General features: G+C 39.0%; 1 pseudogene; it reads right to left on the reverse strand.

Annotated features, from left to right (window-relative positions):
* Window positions 1–18,048: 18,048 nt before the first annotated feature.
* LOC102497465 (T-complex protein 1 subunit eta pseudogene) lies at window positions 18,049–19,229 on the reverse strand (annotated as a pseudogene).
* Between the last annotated feature and the right edge of the window lie 962 nt (window positions 19,230–20,191).

A 20,191-nucleotide genomic window follows, 5' to 3' on the forward strand; every position in this document is an offset into this window, starting at 1 on the left:
GTAAGGATTCAAAAAGGGTGAAAATATCAATAAAAAGTTGAAAATGTATAAATATACCATTTAAAGTTATAATAATTAGATTGTCTACTGATTTCTCAAATGAAACAATGAGATCCATAAGATATTGGCATGACTTATTCAGTATTTAACAAAAATGCACACAAATAAACACTAAAGAGAAAATTTATCACTAGACATCCTGCCCTAAAATTGATATAGCTATAAGTATGTTAATATCAACTGAAGAATACTTTTTTGAGAGACAGAGAGAGAGAGATTTTTGCTGTAGGGAATATGAACTTGCACAAAAGAGAGAGGGATAGAGAGATAGAAAGTGAGAAATCCCGCCCCCACCCCAGGGCATGGGGATATGATCACACTACAACCCCTTCTCCTCCACTCTCCTCTCAGGATTTTTGGGCACTCACACACACACCTGGCATTAGTTTCAAGCTGCCAGATCCAGGACTCAAATCATGGTTGACCATGTGGGAGTCCAGTGACATAACCATTACACCCTCTACTGGTCCCAACTAAAGAATAAGACAAAAAACATTCTGTTATTTAAAAGAGACGTCACATTGAAAAATGGCTTAACTTATCAAGATGATAAAGCAATTTAAAATTTTATTTCCTAATGACATAGCTTCAGGATACTGGGAAAAAATAGTCTTAAAAGAAATAGAAAAATTCACAAACACTGTGGGGATAACTTATTGAACACACAGGAAAAAAAATAGGATAAAGAAGGTTTGAGCAACGTGACTAATAAATTGACCTAACTGGGTCAGCCTCATAGTGTCGTGGTTAAGAACTCTGCGTAAGAGTTTCAATCTCAGCCCTGGTGCCTTGAAAGACATGCTGGATCCCTCTGCCTGCATGCTCCAAACCTTGACACGACAGAGGAAAAAGGATTTCATCATGACCATGCTCCCATGGAGGGTGCTTTCTTTCTTTTCTCTCTGGAGAGCACACATGCCCTATAGCAATAAAAATATTCTAAAAAATAAATAAATTGACCCAATTTATGTATATATAACAGAGCACTCACCAACTCTTTTTATTTTTTTATTTTTTGGAGAGGTTTTCGCTATAGGGCGTGTGTGCTTGCCAGACAGACAGAGACACAGAGACAGAAAGCGAGAAATCACCCCCCAGAGGGGATGGTCACGCCGCAATCCCTTCTCCTCCATTCTCCTCTCGGGATCTTGGGCACGCACGCACACGCGCCCAGCGTGAGTTTTAAGCCAGGACATGAATGGCGGTCGACTACGTGGGAGTCCAGCGACATAGCCATTACGCTAACTGCTGGTTCCCTCACCAACTCTTTAATACAGATCATTTACAAAAATTGGCCATGAATTGGGTCTTAAGGCAACTCTCAACAAATTTTTTTAAAAATTAAAACATAGAATATGCTATGTGAAAACAATGCAATTAAATAAATGGAAATTAAAAAAAAAATTGTTACCAGGTGTGTGTGCTTTCTGGCGAGAGACAGAGAAAGAGTGCTAGAGGGCAGAATGAGAAAGCACCCCCTATGAGGGATAGCCACTCCACAATCCCCTCTCCTCTGTTACTCCTTTTGGGATTTGGGGCACGGCTGTGCATACGCCCAGCATGTTTCTCAAGCCACTGAGTCTAGTCCTTCAACCATGCAGTCAGCCATGTGGGATCTAGTCATACTAACCACCATGCCACCAGCTGGCCCAATAAGTGATTTTTTTTTTTCAGTTTTTTGTTTGTTGGTTAGGTTTTTTTAGAGTAGGGTACAATCATTTACCTGATAGAGACAAAAAGGGAAAGTGAGAAATCACCCTTCTCCATTCACCCACACCCAGCATGATTTTTAAGCTGTTGGGTCCAAAACCAGAATTCAACACCTTAACCACCATGCCACCTACTGACCCCAATAAATAATTTTTTTTTCTTTAATTGCCAGAGGACACATGCATTCACCAGATAGAAAACACAGAAATAGGCAAGTTGGGGATGTAGAGAAAGAACTCCCTAGTGGGGAGTGGTCATGCCACAATCCCATCTCCTCCATTTCTTCTTTCAAAATTGTGAGCATGCATGCATCCAGGGTGTTTTTCAAGTCACCAGGGCTAAGATTTGAAGTGCAGTCAGCCATGTGAGATCTGGCTTCCTTAACCACCAGGTTATAGGACTGGCCCTAAATGATTTTTTTGAAACTATTGGGCTGTCGGGAAAGTCATGATGCATTTTTTGCATAGAAAAACAGAAAAATGTGTCATGACTTTCCTGACAGCCTAATAGAAAGCTTTCATATTTATATAAATTTGTATATTCTAAATAATCAGTAGGTAAAAAGAAATCACAATAGAAGTCAGAAAATATAATGAGCTGAATCATATTTTAAAAAGAAAAAAAAACTGGAATGAAGAAAAATCAGTGTTTAGAAGGAAAACCATTTTCTTCATGTTTTGTTTTAGGCTTGACCAAGAAATAGCAAATGAATTTCTAAGATCTTTTGAAATCTCATATGCATTTGGACTTCAAGACTGAAAAGGTCATCTACACATAGAAATCTGCTGCTAAAAGTGATCTCTCTTGCATGCAGAATCCAAAGTTTTACCTTACTTTGTCCACAGCATTAAGACCATCCAGTTCCGTCTGCCAGGTTGGACTCAGAGGAGGAGCCTGCGTGTTTGAACTAGTTTGAATTAAGAATTGATGCTCAGTTTTATTAACTGAATCCAAAGAGAAGTTCTAGTCCTTTGGGATAAAGTCTCATATACCTATACAGTTCTTTTTCAAAACCCAACTTTGGAATTCATTCCACACATTGGAAGTCTTTATTCAGATAGGATAAATTGTTTTGGAAAAGAATGAAAGTATAGAGAAGAAGCAGGTATGTTGCAGGTCACTTTAAGAGTCCTTTATTTGGGGGCCGGCAGGTGATGGGGTGGTTAAGGTGCTGGACATCACTGAATGTGGTTTGAGTCCCAGACCAAGAGGCTTGAAAATCTCACTGGGCATGTGTGTGTGCATGCCCAAAATCCCAAGAGGAGAAGGGAAAAGGGATTGTGGTGTGGCTATTCCCCCTGGGGGGGAGGGGGTGATTGCTCACTTTCCCTCACTCTCTATCTCTCTGTCTCTCTCTTCTTTGGTGAGCACACAGGCTCTAGGACAAAAACAAAACAAACCTCTATTTAAAATCTGAGCAAAACTAACCACATCTACAATTCTATGACTGCTTTTTAGTTTATCTCCATGTATACCTGTTCAGATGTATTCCTGTAACTGCTGACTTCCAAGATTGTTTTTTAAATGTATTTATTTTTTTCATGAGCGAGAGAGACAGGTACCTTTGACAGAGTCCCCCATGTCACAATCCTCCCCCAGGTTCCCAGCCAGTCGGGAACACAGGCACACCCAATTCGTTCAGGTCAAATGGGTTCTGAACTCAGACCTCCATGTGGCCCTGCTATCACACAGTAGCCACTGTGGCTGGGCCTGGATCTCTTTTAAAAGGTCCCTTGCCAGCATTTGTCTGTAATGCTCTAGAGTATACAGATTGGGTCTTATATATTCTGCACATTGTTTCAGAACATTTAGTACAGCGCGTTGTGACCACTGAGAAAATAAACTAGGGGACTCGATTATTCATTGCAGTGAGGGCCTGCTTTTCCTCCCAAACTCACATTAGTTCCTGACTACCCTTTAGGTTTCTGAAGAGCCTCTCTTGGGAGCCATCACCATCAGACTTAAAAGCTTCAGCTGTGGTTGTAGTTCATATTTCAGAACCATAAAGTAGGAAGAAATGCTTTATGGCCTAATACCCGATATCCAAGGAATTGATTGAAAACTGACTGGAAAATCTGAGAGATGTGTTGACACAAAAGGGCAGCCTGAACTCTGCTCCCACATTGCAACGGTGAGCTGCACTGCAAAATGCAAGGGAAACTCACCACTGGCTGTTTGTTTTCTCATTCCTCACCTCACTCAGTGTTTTCATGGATTGCCTTTTTCCTGGGTGTTGGGGAGGAGGGAATTTTCAGAGAAGGATCCGAATTGAGCTAAGATAGTGACATCTGTTTGCAAAGCCTTTTTATTTTTTTCTCTTTTTTTTTTTTTTTTTGGAGAGATTTTCACTGTAGGGCGCGTGCGCTCGCCAGACAGACAGAGAGAGACATAGAGACAGAAAGCGAGAAATCACCCCCCAGGGGGGATGGTCACGCCGCAATCCCTTCTCCTCCATTCTCCTCTCGGGATCCTGGGCACGCACGCACACGCGCCCGGCATGAGTTTTTTAAGCCACCGGGTCCGGGACACGAACCGCGGTCGACTACGTGGGAATCCAGCGACATAGCCATTACGCTAACTGCTGGTTCCCTGCAAAGCCTTTTTATAGACAAAACCTCTAGTTCTCAAAGTACCCAGGTAGAGAAGCAGGTGAGAATTGTTGAGTGGACCGAGTGCTGGAGAAGGGGTCAGGAAATCCAAGTCCCAACAAGGAGCTTGTCTCAGATAATCATGAAACTTCAGTGAACTCCTGGACCCCGTTAGCTCAGTTTCCTCACGTTAAAATATGAAGGGGAGTACTGCCCTGACTACCTCGCAGAATAGTTAATGGGCTCAAATATCATCCCGAGGAGAGGCTGTTTAATTTGATAACATGTTAAGTCAATGTGAGTTTACCTAGTACTTCAAAGGAGAAAGCAAAGATGAGGAAAAGGTCATGTCTTACTCAAGGTCACAGCTCTGATGGAAGCATACTAAAACTCAAGCTCCCCTTTTTTACCCTCAATCTAGTGTTCTTCTCAGAATAGGCTGACCTCTTGGGGCAATTGTTTGTAGTTTGATCTACATGAGGGCAGGAGATAAACCAAATATCTTTACCCATTTGTTTGTCAGCATCGTTCACTTAATATTAATTGAAGGAGATTCCCAAATGTCATTTAACTCCTCTCACCAGGATGAGGTTGGGTTCAGATATTTACATCTTCACCATCGACAAAACTAAATGATATCAGACTCTTGGCCTCCACCAATTGCCTAGCACGGGCTGCATTGTATGCCATAAAGATGCTTCAACACTTAAATGCAAATAAAAAAAATAAATTTTTAAAAATTAAATTTAAAAAAAGACAGCAATGAACCTTTAACTGGGGTGAAGGCTATAGAAAGCTGAGAGAAGGAAGACATTCTACTTTAGGTTCTTTCACTTAAATTAGATTTTTCCACGTTAGTTCTTGCTCAGAGCATTGTTCTGCGAGGAATTCTTTTACTGATCTGGCTGGGTCCAGAGGTGGGAAATTTATTTTAGAGTAAAACAACTGGAAAAGAAAAAGTTCCGGCTCCCAAATTAGTCAGCTTTGTTTCCTTGGAGAAACGTGCATGAAGCTTTGCCCGGAACCTCTCAGAAGCTACTGGCATATTTTTGGCCTCCATTGAACTACCCCAGTTGCCTATATTTAGCCCTGTCTTGTGTAAAGAATTTAAAAAGCATTAGAATGCAGAAATCAAAGAGACAATAAATTTTAAACCAATCTTATTGTCTGCAGCCTAAAGTGTTATTCAGATCAAAGGGGAGGGGACATCTGGCTTCTGGCTTGCTACAAAAGGCAGATCACATTACCTACCAATTGCTGGATTCATCCACTCATTTTCTGGGTAGAGAGAACATGGCCTTTTCTGCTCTTAGTGAAGCGCATTGGGTGAAAGAACCAAACTTTCTGAAAATTTCGAGCCCTATAGGATTATATAAAAATGTATGCATTTAACCCTGTGCCTCTCGTATCATCTGTAAAGACTTCAACAGTCTAAAGCCATGTCATGTTGTCATGTGGCCCAGACTCTGACCATTCCCTTCTAGCCCCATCCACCAAAGCAAGAATTTTCTGGTTTGCAAAGCTAATGTCACAGTTGAGGATACACATCCGTGTTAGATTATTTGAATCTGGTTTTGCCCAAATCACAGTTTGGGACTGAGTCATCAAATATTTAGTTAAAAACTTCTGTGTTGCTTTTCCTCCATTTTGGTAATAAAAACATAGATTTGTCTTAACATATATATTTTATAACAAAAGGTTTTGGGGGGGGGAGGTCAATTGTGCTGTTTCCCTAAAAATTGACTCAGTGTCTGTACAAATTCAGTTCTAAATAAGGTGAATAAAATCTTTATAACATTGACAGGAGAATTTCAGCAATTTAAAGGCCTTTCTTAATATCCCTAAACTAGGATACACAGCACACGGCTCGAACTTCACTGGTTCTCATGAGCAAAGAGCACAAATGCAGAATATGATTTTTTAAAGATTCTTTCAGAGGGAACCAGTCAAAAGTAAGCCCCACAATTAGCAACTGTTCCTACTTACTCAGTGGCTCAGTTCAACCTTCCCCCTTCAAAAGTTCTTCAAACTCCGAAGTCTAGAGGAACGCAGGCAAAGGCAATGTGAGTTCTGAATTTGGAACATCTCATAAAGTTCTGGGTAACATTCTTCAGCTATTCACATGATTCACTCACTCTTCAGTGTAGTGGTTAAGGTTTCTACTAGAAGAACAGATTGCTCTACGTTGCTCAGATGTATTCTTCCATTACAGTTTCTGTCTACTGATTTTGCTTTTACCTGCATAATGGCCTTCTGAAAACTTAGGAAGAAAACCAAAATGTTTCTATCTTCACATATGGCTTCCCCCTTCTCTTACTTTGTTTTTTCCTAACTCAGTCTTTCAGGTGAAAGGTTCTCTGCACACCAAAAGTTAAAAAAAAAAAAAATGACTAAGAGCTTTGGTGTGATCTAAGGCTGATAATTTTAGGGACAAGAAAGATGGTTTTCTTTGACAATCTTTACTCACTCTTTACTAAGCATGCCATTTGTTGCTAATGAAAGACTTTTTTTTTTTTTGAGAGATTTTCACTGTAGGGCGCGTGCGCTCGCCAGACAGACAGAGAGAGACATAGAGACAGAAAGCGAGAAATCACCCCCCAGGGGGGATGGTCACGCCGCAATCCCTTCTCCTCCATTCTCCTCTCGGGATCTTGGGCACGCACGCACATGCGCCCGGCGTGAGTTTTAAGCCACCGGGTCCAGGACACGAACCGCGGTCGACTACGTGGGAATCCAGCGACATAGCCATTACGCTAACTGCTGGTTCCCGCTAATGAAAGACTTTTATTGACAAATACAAAGACTCTTGGGTGAGAGGTAAGAATAAGTGAGATGATTTTGCCTGATTGTAGATGAGTCTCAGAATAGACTATGTGAAAGTCTTCAGTTACTGGAGGGAGTTAGAACTAGTATTTTAATATATAGTACTTCTTTAGTAGTAATAACTCTTTAATTCTGTTTTGAGAGTAATGTCTAGTTACCTTTGAATCATGAATGAGCATCAGAGATGATAATTTGGTATGGCCCTGGCCTCTGAGTGTTGTTAGTATGTCTGGGAAAGGAGTTGCTATAGATCGAATATGTTCCCTTCTTCCCCTCAATTAATGTGTTGAGCCATTGTAATAGGATTGAGTGGGTGAAAACTTGATCCAATTATGGTGTCAAAAGGTGAAGTTTTGGGGAAAAGATTAGAATTAAGGTCATCAGGGCAGGGCCCCTATGATTGACTCCTGGTGGGTTTATAAGGAAAGAGACCCACATGGATCACAGACACACTTGCCTGTCCTCTTCATGTTGTGATAAGCATCCCACCAGAGGTGGCCCCTGACCTTGGACAAACCTCTAGTCTCTTAAGTTATCCAGACTCAAGACTTTTCTGTTACTAGCAATGGTATGGTCTACAAAAAAGATGACAAGTTAAAATATTTCACAAAACATAGACGGAAAGACCATTAGAATGACAAATTTTCAGTGTCGAGCATCAGAGCAAAAAACTCAAATAATATACCTTCTTTAACATTCACTCTATTCTTTTCTTTTTTTAAAAAATTATTTATTTGTTTTTACAAACTTAGCCTCTCTTAAGCTCAGTGTCACATCCCATACTTTTCTGGACGACTTCCTGCTTTCAAAAAAGCTGAAGGGATAAGGTTGTACATATCCTAACTACTAAAAGGAAACTTACTATTTGTCTTAATTAGGGCATTGAGCACAAAAAATAAGTCTGTGATTCTGAAGACTCAGGCTTGCTCTCACACAGGCTCTGTTCATTATGGTATGTCTGTATATTTATGGCAGATATATTGACAAAAATGCTTTGTCTTTCCTCACTAGAGAGTCTATATTTGATTTTGATAGACATATCATTCCTCTCAGATTTCTAAGTAGTGGACTTTTTTCAACCCCTGCTTTCTCCTACTTCTCCAGAAAGCATAATCAATAAGGTCAAACTTTGTCAGAAGGAAAAAAAAGTGAAGAGCTGAAATGAATGTCTGCTAACTGAAGGCATCATGGACTCCATTATGGTTTACGGCCTTGTTCTAGAAGTTAGATGAATATACTGTAAAGAATGTGGCACTAAATTTATTAACATGGTTATCATCTTTCAGACAATACTTAAAGCTGAGAGGACCCAATTCTTCTATCATCTGCCATCACTATAGACGAGAAATCACCCCCCAGGGGGGATGGTCACGCCGCAATCCCTTCTCCTCCATTCTCCTCTCGGGATCTTGGGCACGCACGCACATGCGCCCGGCGTGAGTTTTAAGCCACCGGGTCCAGGACACGAACCGCGGTCGACTACGTGGGAATCCAGCGACATAGCCATTACGCTAACTGCTGGTACCCGCTAATGAAAGACTTTTATTGACAAATACAAAGACTCTTGGGTGAGAGGTAAGAATAAGTGAGATGATTTTGCCTGATTGTAGATGAGTCTCAGAATAGACTATGTGAAAGTCTTCAGTTACTGGAGGGAGTTAGAACTAGTATTTTAATATATAGTACTTCTTTAGTAGTAATAACTCTTTAATTCTGTTTTGAGAGTAATGTCTAGTTACCTTTGAATCATGAATGAGCATCAGAGATGATAATTTGGTATGGCCCTGGCCTCTGAGTGTTGTTAGTATGTCTGGGAAAGGAGTTGCTATAGATCGAATATGTTCCCTTCTTCCCCTCAATTAATGTGTTGAGCCATTGTAATAGGATTGAGTGGGTGAAAACTTGATCCAATTATGGTGTCAAAAGGTGAAGTTTTGGGGAAAAGATTAGAATTAAGGTCATCAGGGCAGGGCCCCTATGATTGACTCCTGGTGGGTTTATAAGGAAAGAGACCCACATGGATCACAGACACACTTGCCTGTCCTCTTCATGTTGTGATAAGCATCCCACCAGAGGTGGCCCCTGACCTTGGACAAACCTCTAGTCTCTTAAGTTATCCAGACTCAAGACTTTTCTGTTACTAGCAATGGTATGGTCTACAAAAAAGATGACAAGTTAAAATATTTCACAAAACATAGACGGAAAGACCATTAGAATGACAAATTTTCAGTGTCGAGCATCAGAGCAAAAAACTCAAATAATATACCTTCTTTAACATTCACTCTATTCTTTTCTTTTTTTAAAAAATTATTTATTTGTTTTTACAAACTTAGCCTCTCTTAAGCTCAGTGTCACATCCCATACTTTTCTGGACGACTTCCTGCTTTCAAAAAAGCTGAAGGGATAAGGTTGTACATATCCTAACTACTAAAAGGAAACTTACTATTTGTCTTAATTAGGGCATTGAGCACAAAAAATAAGTCTGTGATTCTGAAGACTCAGGCTTGCTCTCACACAGGCTCTGTTCATTATGGTATGTCTGTATATTTATGGCAGATATATTGACAAAAATGCTTTGTCTTTCCTCACTAGAGAGTCTATATTTGATTTTGATAGACATATCATTCCTCTCAGATTTCTAAGTAGTGGACTTTTTTCAACCCCTGCTTTCTCCTACTTCTCCAGAAAGCATAATCAATAAGGTCAAACTTTGTCAGAAGGAAAAAAAAGTGAAGAGCTGAAATGAATGTCTGCTAACTGAAGGCATCATGGACTCCATTATGGTTTACGGCCTTGTTCTAGAAGTTAGATGAATATACTGTAAAGAATGTGGCACTAAATTTATTAACATGGTTATCATCTTTCAGACAATACTTAAAGCTGAGAGGACCCAATTCTTCTATCATCTGCCATCACTATAGATCCCATGGCACCTTCTACAAGAAGAGTCAAGTTATCCTGGCCCAGATCCAGATTCAACTGTCTGATGACTTATATTTCCTTTGTAGTGTGCCTGAGAGACGTTATGGGCTCTTCCTCTTTGAAACTGTCACTACTATAAGCTCTACCAAAGTGGGCTCCTGCAAAAAGATGTGGGAAAAAATTTCTCACATCTCAGCATATGGATCAAGTGAATAGAATGAGCAGTGTGCCTGAAGTATAAATCAGCTGTGTTATCAAAGTGTTCCTAGTTTATATTGCATTCTTGACCCATTCCCCCAACTACTTGTTTATATCAAAAATCCCAGATTGTGACTGGACCAACTCCAATGCCATGCAAATTTTAGTTTTCCTGAACTTCATGTACTGTATTCCCACCTCAAAACCTTTTTTTTAAGCAGAAAGAAAAAAAAATTCTGATTTTTCTTGTCATTTTTAGACTTAATTCCAAGGGCCAACAGGTGACATGGTGGTTAAGGCACTAGACACTCACATGGAGACCCTGGATAGAGTCCCAGACCTGGTGGCTTGCTTTCTCATTTTCCCTCTCTCTCTCTCTGTGTTTCTCTCTGGTCAAATTAAAATAAATGAATGAATAAATAAAAATTAATAAAGAATTCTTAAAAATATTCTTTAAAAAAAGACTTAATTCCAAGTATTTTCCTAGAGAATTTAAAAGAAAGCAAACCACTCATGCAACATTGAACAAATAGTTTTATGTCTCTCATTTTAGCTTGTTCACTTTTAAAACAGAAATTATTTAAATATTTGGTCTATCTCTCAAAATTAGTGAGAACTAAATAAAATGACATATGAGGTTACTTCAAAAAGTTGGTGAAAAAAAATGGAATTAAAGTATAAGTTTATTTTAATGCAAACAATTTTGATAGGCCAGCACATGGTATAGTGGTTAAGGTGCTGGACTCTCACATAGTAGACCATGGTTTGAGTCCCAGACCCTACAGCTTGAAACTCATGCCAGGTATGTGCCCTATAGCAAAAACCTCTCCAAAGAAAATTAAAAAGATGGCCACAATTTATCTGACACTTCTGTCACCAAGAGGTGGGTAATATTCCTTGCATAAATCTGGACAGGTGTTTGAGTACTTCCCAATAGGATGTGGTGGAAATGACACTGTGGAGATTTTCAAGCCCAGCCTTAAGAAGTTGCCGACTTTTTTTTTCTTGGAACACTTTTCTCTGAAACCAACCACAGTGTTTTCAGAGATCCAAGACACATGAATACATGCTTGAAGCTAAGTTTCCAGCTGTGGCCAGCCCTGGGTCCCACCATGCACCAACGGCCAGACATGTGAGTGGGTCAGTTTAAATATCTACTTCATTTGAGCCTTCAGGTGTTTACAATCAAAGCACTGACTGTAACAGAATAAGGAAACTTTTCTTCAAGTAAGAACTACTCAGCTGAGTTTTGCAACCTAGAGAAACATGAACAATAATAATAATAACAAAATTAAGTCTTTAAGACTTGAAGTGGCTTGCCATGTAACAATAGATAACTGGAACATTAGGTTACACCAGGCAAACATAACCTCATATGACCTAACAGGACAAAATTTTTTAAAATTTTATTTTTGAAGAAATTAAACCCAGAGAGCTTTGGATTCAGGAACAGCTATGCCAGTTGAAGGTAGAGATAAGGTGTAGAGCTAAAAAGAGAAGGACTAAATGAATACCTTAATACTAAACAAAGAGCTCACCTAGCATTTTTATCCAACTCTCCTAGAATACTAGTAACTTCTCAAAAAGTATAGTGGACTCTTCTCTTGGGACACTCAATGTCTCTAGAGAAAGATCACCAAATACTGACATTTGGGCATTCCTCCCATGAAAGGATTGCCTCTAAAACAAATTACCCTGCAGTGAAGAGTACAAGATTAATAACCATTCCAAACACAGATCTTTCCATCACCTTACTATAGCTACATGATGTGTTAGGCATTTTCCATAGCTAATTTAAAGACTTTATATTCTTAGGGAGCATCCAAATAAAATTCTTTTTTTTAAAAAAATTACTTATTTTGTTATTATTTTTTAAATTTGACCAGATAAAGAGAGAATAGGAAAGTGAGAAAGCAAGCTACCAGGTCCAGGATTTGAGCAGCAGTCCGCCATGTGGAAGTTCAGTGCATTCACCACACCACCTGCCAGTCCCCACCAAATAAGATTCTTGGCCACCTAAGATTTTGTGATTTACCTACTAACCCTTTCTAATTAAACAAGTTAGAGTAGTTGTCATTTGCAAGAAAGAACTCTCACTGATGTATTTAATAAAAATGATAATTAGGCTAGGTTATTACCTGGTGGTTGAAGTGGCTATATTCTACATGTCCAGCTGCACAGTTGATGTCCCAGACTCAGCAGCTTGAGAAACATGCCAGGCATATGTGTGTTTGTACCCAAAATCCCAAGAGAAGGGAGAGATGAAGGAAAAGGGATTGCAGTATGAATATGCCCCATGGGGGGTTGTGGAGAAAATGGAGTCAAGATGGTTTAGTCTGGCTTCCTCAATCCCTATCTTATCATGTTGGAAGGCCACAGGGTAAACAATATATAAACATATGTTATCAATTGTACTGCACCTGTGTGCTTATTATGTAATTATGTCTTTCCTGTTTTATGCCACTACATGTAATGCACATATGTGTGTGTGTTACAGTTTGGTTTTGGCAATGAGCCACTATTATCTTCAGCCCCTTTAAGAGAAAAGGAACACCTGGTCAGCTAGCTAGCCCTGCTCTGCTCAGACTTGGTTCTGCAGGCTAGACCTGCTCAACTTGGCCTTGATTCAGCCTGCTCAGTCCTGATGGCCTTGGCTTGGCTTGGGCTTTGCTTAGTGCAGCTCAGCTCTGACTGTGAGCTCTGGGAGAGAGGAAGTCACTCTACCAGTGTTCTTTACTTGTGTAATAAGCTCCAAGAGAAAGGAAGCATTTTGTGAGTGCTGCATTTTGTGAGTGCTACTAGAGTTCTGTGAGCTCACCTTGAACTGAGCAATAAACAATATGACATAAGTGCCTTCACCTTGAACTCAGCAATAAACAATATGACATAAGTGCCTCGTGTCTTTTTCCAACTCCCTACATCTATATTCAACCTACACTTCAAAGGAGAAAAGATTCTCACAAAACAGAGATGCTTTCTCTTTTCCTTCTCTCTCTGTCTCTCTCCAGCGAGCACACACATATTCTAGCAAAATTTAAAGCAATAACAATAGTAAAAAAAGTTTAAAATCTTGTATAATTGGTTTTTTGTGATTTAATCAATAAATATCAAGAAACTCAAGAAACAACTTATTTTCCATGATTTATTATTTCCTCTATTTATTTAATCAATAAATATCAATAAATATTTATTTAATCAATAAATATCAATAAATACTCAAGAAACAACTTATTTTCCGTGATTTATTATTTCCTCTATTTAAAACATCTTTTGCTTTAGTCCTGGGATAAATTTTCAAAAATGTAAGATTTAGAATCTTCAGCATTATTATTATCTTTCTGAGCCCTCAAATTCAAAGTAAAAAAGGGAAGTGCTGATTTGGCCTTTTATTTTTATGATTGCAAGTTGATTCCAAAATTTTGATCTAGACAAAGGTTACTTAGGTTTTAGATTGGAAGAGGAAATGGAAAGGCTTGAGAATGGATAGTGAACCAGGTTATGTTGTGGCACTGATTATTTGTTCCTAAGTATAATGCAAGCTTCTGTGCTTGATGAAAGAGAAGTTATCTCTGCTGTGTGCTAAGGTCCTGTTTCCTACAGAACCAGTTTAGGCGTCAATGATAATACATATGTAGGACAGTGTGTGTAGCATTGCTTTGTCTGCATTAAATCTTAAGAAATTGATTCACTAAATTAAAATCAATAACTAATCATTCTGAAAATTTCTTAATGACTCAGATATAGATACTTTTCAGGATTCTTGGGGTTGCAAGTGACAGAAACCCTATACAAGCTAAGCCAAAAGTGAAATTTATTGATTTTATGTAACTGAAAGTATGGTGGTTTTAAAATATGGCTGTAGATCTTTTTGTACTTCTCCTTTCTAGAGGGGAAGCCTAAAATATCCTTCTCTAGAATGTGAGGAAATTTAGTAACTTGCTTCTAACAACTAAGATAAAGCAGGAGACCAAGTCATGAAAGGCACTGTGGCTTCCCCCTTGTTCCTTCTTTGACTGCTTTCTCTAGAGAAAGTCAGTTACTATGTTGTGAAGAGAGGTACACGTGAGAAACTGAGGCCTCCATTCAACAGCCATGTGATTGAGCCATACTGGAAGTAAATTTTCCAGCCTTAGTCAAGCTCTTAAATGATTGTAGTAGTCCTTGCTGACACTTTGCCTGAAACTCATGAGAAATTTTGAGCCAAAACCTCTCATATTAGTCTTTTTTAGATTCCTATCTGAAAACATATGCGATGATGTTTGTTATTTGAAGCTATTAAGTCTTGGCATAATTTGTTACAGATCAATACATAACTAATATAGGGTGATTTAGAGTTTGGCCTGACCAGAATAGCTTAATCGAGGAAAAAAATTATTTTATCAAAATACTCCCTCTGTCTTATGACCCTGCTTTACTGTGTGTGGACATTTTATTCCTTAGTTTCATTCACAAACCTGAGAAAGATGAATGCCAGCAGATTTTTATCTACAGGCTTGTTACAATGTTTAATCCTAGAGGAGAATTTTTTTTTCTTTGTCCCAGCCTTCATATTCAAATCTTGAGATTTTATGGACTCAGGATTTCAAGTCCATTTCTAAAACCAATTATTTTCGCCAAGTGGAATCAGTATTCTGATTTGCCAATATGGTCTCATGTCACCCATATGTCTAGAAAAGGAGCAGGGGATGAAAGACAAAAAATCCTGAATGACACCACATTTGGGCCAGGAGGTGACACAGTGTTAGTGCAACTGGACCCACAAGAAAGGTGCTGGATTCATATCAGGGCTTTCCTGAGCAAACGGGGTGTGTGGATGCATGCCCATGATCCAAACTGGCTGAAGCTGGGGATGGATGATGGCCTGCAGATCGTCTTAAGGGTGCCTATCTCTTTCTCTCTTAAATAAAAGAGGGGAGAAAAAAGAAGGAAGGAAGACAAACAAAAAACTTAAAAACTAAAAAATGAATTCTGAATGACATCACATGGAATAAGGACAATACAGTTCTTAAAAAAGTGGGAGATGGAGAGCCAGCAGGTGGCTTGGTAGTTAAGGCTCTGGACTCCCACATGGCCAACTGTAGTTTGAGTCCCAGATCTGGTGGCTTGCTTCTCACTTTCTCTCTCTCTCTCTTGCTGGTGAGTGCACATTCCTATAGCAAATTAAATAATAATAATAAAGTTAAGTAATTTTTAAAACGGTTTTAAGAATAAGAGATGCAAGGAGTCAAAAAATGGACATCTGATTAAAAAAACTTTTCCACATGTAGTCTTTTCCTATCACTCTGGCACAAAAACAAATTTCTACATTCAAGGGCTCAATATTGGCACTTGTGTAATGGACTGTCTGGAAGGCAGGGAAGCTCAGTTCCAACAGAGTCATACTATGCTGTTTGATGGTAAGTGAGAACAGGGTAGAGATAGTGATGTCAGTCATTACATAGAATATGACATATCTTTGGGTAAATAGCTGTATCTAAGCCTTATTTTTTTGTATTGTTCTGTTTTGTTCATTTTTGAACAAAATGGTGGGAGTGTTTTTCTTAGGCAGTCTCACTATGTTATAATCCTACTGCTTCAGCTTTCTTAGTAGCTAGGACCATTGGTGCACTATGACTTGTGACTTCTTATGACTTGTTTTTATAATGGGGAATAGTGATGATGAGGATAATTATTTAAAATATATTGAAATGTTCAATTATTTTTATATTATTTTAGTAAAACACTTAAATTTTAAAGCGTAAAATAAATACTTTAACTATTGTTGACTATAGTTACAATTTTTTGGAAAGGTTTTTGCATATGCACTCACCAGAAAGACAGAGACAGAGAGACAGAAAGCGTGAAATCACCCTCCAGGGGGGAAATGGCCACTCTGCAATCCCCTTCTCCTCCATTCTCCTCTTGGGATCTTGGGCACACACACACGTGCACCCAGCATGAGTTTAAGCCACTGGGTTCAGGACTCAAACTGTGTCGGTTACATGGGAGTCCAGTGACATAGCCATTACACCAACTGCTATTTCCTGTAGTTACAATATTATACAACACAGTCCTAGAGTTTATTTATCTTGCTTAACAAAAACACTTTGCCCATTGACTAAAAATTTCCATTCTCCTCTCCCCAAGTCCCTGGCAACCACCATTCTATTCTTTGACTCTATGAATGTGACAATTTCAGATAACTCATATAAATGGAATAATGCAACATTTGTCTTTTTATGAATGGTTTATTTCACTTAGCATAATATCCTTAAGGTTAATCTATGAAGTCGCATATTGCAGAATTTTATTCTTTAAGGTTGAATGGTATCCTTTTATATATATATGTAGATGTATAGATAGGCAGATACATAGATAGATATTTGTTTATCTATCTGTCTATCTATATATAATGTTTTCTTTATTTACCATCCATCTGTGTATGGGCATTTGTTTCTACCTCTTGACTATTGTGAAGGGGCGCTGTATTAAATATGTGAGTACATATTAGCTTTGGTATCTTGATTTTTTTGTATAAATATCCAAAAGTGGAATTGCTGGATCATACATCAGTTCTATTTCTAATTTTCTGAGGAATCTCAGTAGTGTTTCCCATAGCGGCTGTACATTTTGCATTCTTTTTTTTTTATAATAGACATTCTACTAGATATAAGGTGATAGCTTATTGCCATTTAGATTTGCATTTTCTTGATAACTAGTGACACATTTGTTTTCATTTACCTGTTGGTCATTTGTATATCTTCTTTGAAAAAAAGGTCTATTTAATTTCTTAAATAGTATTTACTTATTTATTTTATTTTATTTTAGGTATTGAGTTGTGGAAATTCTTTATATATTTTAGAGATTAACCCCTTATGGTTAATAAATATTTTATTTTCTTCCATAGGTTGCCTTTTCATTCACTTGTCTCTTTACTGTGCAGTTCTTTAATATGATGTAGTCTCACTAGTTTATTTTTGTTACCTGTGTTTTTGGTGTCATATCCATAAAATCATTGCCAAGAATGATATTAGAAAATTTTCTCTATATTTTCTTCTTGGAGTTTTTACAGTTTCTGGTCATACATTTAACTCTGTAATCCATTTTGGGTTTATTTTTGTGCATAATGTAAGATAAGGGCCCAGTTTTTTTTCTTTTGCATATAAATATCCAGCTTTCACAATATCATTTGGAAAAGAAACTATCCTGACCCCATTGTATTTTTGGTATCCTAGTCAAATATAATTAACTGTATATACATAGATTTGTTGTTGGGTTCTCTATTATATTCCATTGTTCTATATGTATGTCTCTTTTTTTTTTAATTTATATTTTTTTTTGGGGGGGAGAGGTTTTTGCTATAGGGCACATGTGCTCACCAGAAAGACAGATAGAGACAGAGAGACAGAAAGCAAGAAATCAACCCACAGGGGGGATGGCCATGTTGCAATCCCTTCTCCTCCTTTCTCCTCTCGGGATCTTGGGCATGCAAACACACGTGCCCGGCGGGAGTTTAAAGCACCGGATCTAGGACTCGAACTGAGGTCGACTACATGGGAGTCCAGTGACATAGCCATTATGCTAACTGCTGGTCCCTATATGTATGTCTTTATGTCAGTAGCATGGTGTTTTTTCTTTTTTCCCCTAAGTCTTAAGTTTTATTTAAATAATGTCCCATGAGAATATAGTGGGCCAATTATCCCCTCCTTTTAACACGGATTAATCAGGTCAGGGAGAATAAGTGTCTTGCAGCCAGCCTGCCAGCTAGTCAGGTGATGGGTGGAGTGTCCCTCAATGGGGACGGCCATGACCAGGGAGTATCCACAATTGAGTGGGGGTTCTTGATGGTCTCATCTACGGACATGATAAAGCAGGCAGCCTCAGAGGCGGCTGTGAGGGTGTTGATTGGCACCATCGCCGGCTCCCACAGGAAGGCCTCAAAGTTGTTGGCAATGTCCTCATTGTTGATGTCCACTCCATATCAAGTGCCCCCCTGGGCATGCCGAGCCCGCAGCTTGTTGAGGATGTTTGTGGCATCAAAGCCAGCATTGTCACACAGCTGACGTGGGATCATCTCCAAGGCCTTGGCATACCCCCCAATCAGCAGCTGCTGTTTCCCTGCTATAGTTCTTGAGTAATCCCACAGGTACTTGGAGAGCTCCATCTCAATAGCTCCACCACCAGCCACTACCAGATCGTTCTTGATGGCCCTCCTGACAATCATGATGGCATCATGCAGGGACCATTCTGTCTCCTCCATAAACTGCTCAGCACCACCATGGAGGATGAAGGTGCATGTCTTTGCCTTGGGACAGCCAGTGAAGAAATTCTGTCTTTCGCCTTCAATCTGGGTTTCTTCAAACACCTGGCAGCTGCCCAGCACATCTGCCGACAGAGCATCACACTAGTCTGGATCGGTCCTCTACAGGTCATCATTGTCCTCTTCAGATCCTCCTCAGGCACTCGGCCAGCACTTTATCTTGCTTCTTCATGGTCACAGCGATCTCTCTGATCTTGTTAACTGCCAACTGAGTGGCTGTGCGGGAAGCTCGAATGATAATCTGTGGGTGCAAACCTTGCTCCACATATGGTTTCACCTGCTTCAGGAACTCTGCAGCCAGCAGGGTCATGGAGGTGGTACCATTACCAACTTCAACATCTTGGGATTTGACAATGTCCACTAAAGTCTTCACTGCAGGATGGACAACATCAAGGAGTTTCAGAATTGTGGCCCCATCATTAGAAATAGTTGCTTGGCCTTGGCCATCCACAATTAGCTTGTCCATGCCATGGGGACTGAGGGTGGTTCCCACAGGCTCAGCAATCACCTGACAGGCACTGATATCACTCACAAGTTGGGGAATGCCTTGGGAGCTATCAATTCCCTCCTTCAACAGGATAACTGGTGTGGGTATCATCTTGGAAGCTGTTCAGTGGCCCGCCACTCTTCTCTTCACCAGTAGCATAGTGTTTTGATTGCTTTAATTTCATAAAATATTTTCAAATCAGAAAGTATGATGTCTTCAGCTTTGTTCTCTTTCAAAATTGACTATTCATGATCTTTTGTAGTTACATATGAGTTTTAGAATTTTTCTTTTCTATTTCTGTTTTGTAAGATGTTGTAATATTTTTAAATAGGTATTGCATTGAATCTGTAGATCACTTTGGGTAATATGGACATTTTAGGAATACTAAATCTTCCAATCCATGAACACATGATGTCCATTTGTGTGTGTGTGTGCCTTTTAAAAGTCTTGACAAACCTTTTCAACTTCTTAAACAAGCCTTTCAAACTTCTTAAACAAAGCTTTCCTGTAAGGACAAAATTCCTTAGTTAAGTTCATTCTGCTGCAGACTTGGAGATACAAGTATTGAAAGACTTGTAATCTAAATAAGTTTAGCAAAGATGAAGTCTGAAGATTCAGGAGAACTCAAATGCAGCCTTCTATCAGGCTCTGTATTTGTTGCATGGAAAATCAGATTATAAACAATGTACTACTTTGAAGTAAACAGGTGACCTTTTCTCACCAAGCTGTACTGTACTTATTTACAATGGAAAATTCTATAAATGTACAGTGGATGGGAAAAGACAAATATACAAACAACAGGTTTTCTCCACAATTAAAAACATCTTTAAAAAGGAAGTTAAAGCTTTAGTTGAAAAGCATAGCATGTAAGAGCTATTATGTAGAACCCAGGACACATTAACCCAGTGGTACTTGGCTTATTTCTCTGAGAAACAGGTTACAGGAGAATGCAGTCTTCTGTACTTGAGGACCTAGTATGCTGAGTCACTCAAGTTGTTTTTTTAGCAGATCTGGACCATTGCACACAGAGTGCTCTCCAACATTATTCCAGAGTGATTTATTTTTTTAGTGATATTGTAAATGGTATTGTTTTCTTTTTAAAAA

This window comes from Tupaia chinensis, unplaced genomic scaffold (genome assembly GCF_000334495.1).
Source record: "Tupaia chinensis unplaced genomic scaffold, TupChi_1.0 Scaffold000062_1, whole genome shotgun sequence".
NCBI classification, from domain to species: domain Eukaryota; kingdom Metazoa; phylum Chordata; class Mammalia; order Scandentia; family Tupaiidae; genus Tupaia; species Tupaia belangeri.